The sequence below is a fragment of the Palaemon carinicauda genome, chromosome 5, assembly GCF_036898095.1.
Source record: "Palaemon carinicauda isolate YSFRI2023 chromosome 5, ASM3689809v2, whole genome shotgun sequence".
NCBI lineage: Eukaryota > Metazoa > Arthropoda > Malacostraca > Decapoda > Palaemonidae > Palaemon > Palaemon carinicauda.
In genome coordinates this window covers 128,166,953-128,169,897 of record NC_090729.1, presented here as the reverse complement: position 1 = coordinate 128,169,897, position 2,945 = coordinate 128,166,953, and the positions used below count along the sequence as shown (strand labels likewise).

General features: G+C 36.7%; 1 long non-coding RNA gene across 1 annotated transcript; it reads left to right on the top strand.

The window, feature by feature from the left end:
* Positions 1-1,496: 1,496 nt before the first annotated feature.
* LOC137640568 (uncharacterized) lies at positions 1,497-2,656 on the top strand. The gene is made up of 3 exons (XR_011044405.1): positions 1,497-1,615; positions 1,796-1,862; positions 2,242-2,656. It is a non-coding gene; the product is annotated as an uncharacterized lncRNA (long non-coding RNA).
* The last annotated feature ends 289 nt before the right edge of the window (positions 2,657-2,945 follow it).

Here is a 2,945-nt window from a genome sequence, read left to right as displayed (position 1 = left end):
GAAAAGAGATCAAAGAACTTCTAATGCAAGGGGTGGGGGAGCTAAAAAGAGGTCAAAGAACTTCTAATGCAAGGGGTGTGGGAGCTAAAAAGAGGTCAAAGAACTTCTAATGCAAGGGGTGTGGGAGCTGAAAAGAGATCAAAGAACTTCTAATGCAAGGGGTGTGGGAGCTAAAAAAATGTCAAAGAACTTCTAATGCATGGGGTGTGAGAGCTAAAAAGAGGTCAAAGAACTTCTAATGCAAGGGGTGTGGGAGCTAAAAAGAGGTCAAAGAACTTCTAATGCAAGGGGTGTGGGAGCTAAAAAGAGGTCAAAGAACTTCTAATGCAAGGGGTGTGGGAGCTGAAAAGAGATCAAAGAACTTCTAATGCAAGGGGTGGGGAAGCTAAAAAGAGGTCAAAGAACTTCTAATGCAAGGGGTGTGGGAGCTAAAAAGAGGTCAAAGAACTTCTAATGCAAGGGGTGGGGGAGCTAAAAAGAGGTCAAAGAACTTCTAATGCAAGGGGTGTGGGAGCTAAAAAGAGGTCAAAGAACTTCTAATGCAAGGGGTGGGGGAGCTAAAAAGAGGTCAAAGAACTTCTAATGCAAGGGGTGGGGGATAGATGTCGCCAGCGAGGCTTTGGGGAAGCCGCAGCGGCGTCTGTGTTATTTCTGATGCGTAAACTTAATTAAATACAAGTAAAAACAGGGCATTAAATACGTATTATAAATACTAAACTCTTTTTTATCTTGACAGCACAAATGAAATCTTACAAGTTCCAACATGTAACTAAGCGCTCCCGAAACACGAGTCAACCTTTTACTTCCACTCGGAGGATATCCTCGCAAGTAAAAGGTAATCATTATGAATATGGAAAGAAAGATTTGCTTATACTTCTACCTTTTGCTTCAGAGAATTACCTTGTACTTCTACCTTATGCTTACAAGGATATCCTTCATTTTTATGAAAACCTCCCAATATCTTTATAAGTCTGAATACTCGCTATTTCATTTAGTGAGCTAAACAGAACTTCTTTAAAAAAAAAAAAAAAAGATCAAGACTTAAACTTTGTAAACTTTGTAAACTTCCCTTTTAAAAAAATTATAAGACTTGAACTTTGTAAACATGTGCTACTAAATCCAAGTTAATCATTTCTTCGCGACATGTACCGAAATATCTCAATTTCTTATTTATGTTTTGATAAAATACTCAGCAGTAGATTCTCTATGTTATAGTAAAATTAAAGTTTAAAGATAAATTTACGTACAATTTACATATTTATACCACAGTGGATTAATAGAAATCACATGAAATGAGTTATTTTGATTATTGAAGGAAAGCGAAATTCTAAAGACAAGGATTCGCAAATACTTTTGTAGCGGGAAATTTCCCCAAATCTGCGAGCAAGAAATATCTGACGTCACGAGTGAATGTTTACAGTGTCCATCGTCCTTGGCTTAGCATCGAAAGTTTAACGTCGCCAAGAGCGAGTTGAGAAGCCGGTATAACTCCTTAAGTTTTGGCGTAGTTGTGTACGTTGTTAATTGCCTTTAGTTGTATTTTAACTGTGTGTTTAACGGTTCGCGTTGTGTAGTTTATGGTGCTGGTATCTGCGAGACTGACTGGAATTCTTCGGTAGGTTTTGCGCCTTGTACTGTGTATTAATCAATTATAATTTTGCCTATTTCCTTTTCTCATTGGGCTATTTTTCCCTGTTATAGCAACCTGCACTTTCAACTAGTAGCAATTTTTATCTGGTTGCTTAATGATCTTCAAATTCTTTATTTTTTTCATTAACTATTTTTCTCATTTCAGACCACTTTGAGCGACTATGTGACATCGAGACTGCCTGCAGGATTGGTAATGTATACCATGGCAAATGGTGAGTGTCCAGTGTACATTTTTTTCCAAATTTTATATTGCAAGCTAGTCCTCCCCCATCAGGGGCGGCGCCCCTGGCGGTGGGAGGACGTCCCTTCTGATGCACGGCAAAAGTTGCCGTGCATCAGAAGGGGGCTTGCAATTTTCTTAGGTTTAAGGCTTAGGCTTAAGGCTTAGGTTTAAGGCTTAGTTTCTAGTTTGTTAAATATAGTGTAATATTAATCTATTGATGAATTTAAAGTTACCTATTTTTAAACATATTACTCCACACTAAAGTAAACTATAGTTCGATTGCAGTATTTTCTTAGATATGAATTTACTGATAACTTTAAGGTTGCAAATATGTACGGAACAGCCTACTGCCCTTTGTCTTTTTACAGGTCTGGTAGCAGAGACTGATAGTTGATGATTTGCTGTAGTAAAAAGATATGCGAGAAATTGCATAATGATCCTGATCCTGCCCAACGAAACTAAATAGGGATTTATTTGGATCGACTAGTAACCTACTGTGCCCTACTCCAAACTTGGAGCTGCACAGGTGATTGAACACTAGAAAGGTGTAACCTTAAACAACTTATTCTCCATGGAATGCTAGCCAGTGAAATAAAATTAAAATATATTCCTAAATCTCTAGTGCTTACAGTTTGTTCCCAGGTACTCAAATTTTATTTGTAAAAGTTCCTTGTCCTAACTTAAAGGACCCCAGGTGTTCAAATTTTATTTAACATAGTTCCTTGTCTTGATTTAAAGACCCCAGATACCCAAATATGATATTACAAAGTTTTCTTGATCTAAAGGACTCCTGGTAATTTTTTATTTAAAAGTTCCTAGTCTTTATTTAAAGACAACAGTTACCCAAATATGATTTTACAGAAGTTTTCTTATTCTAAAAGACTCCGGTTACTCAAGTTTCATTTAAAAAGTTCCTTGTCTGAAATTTTATGGACCCCAGGTATACCAATTTGATTTAAAGTTCCTTGTCTTTATTTCAAGACAACTGGTACCTAAATATGATTTTACAAAGGTTTCTTAATCTAAAGGACTCTGGGTATTCAAATTTGATTTGCAAAGTTCCTAGTAATAA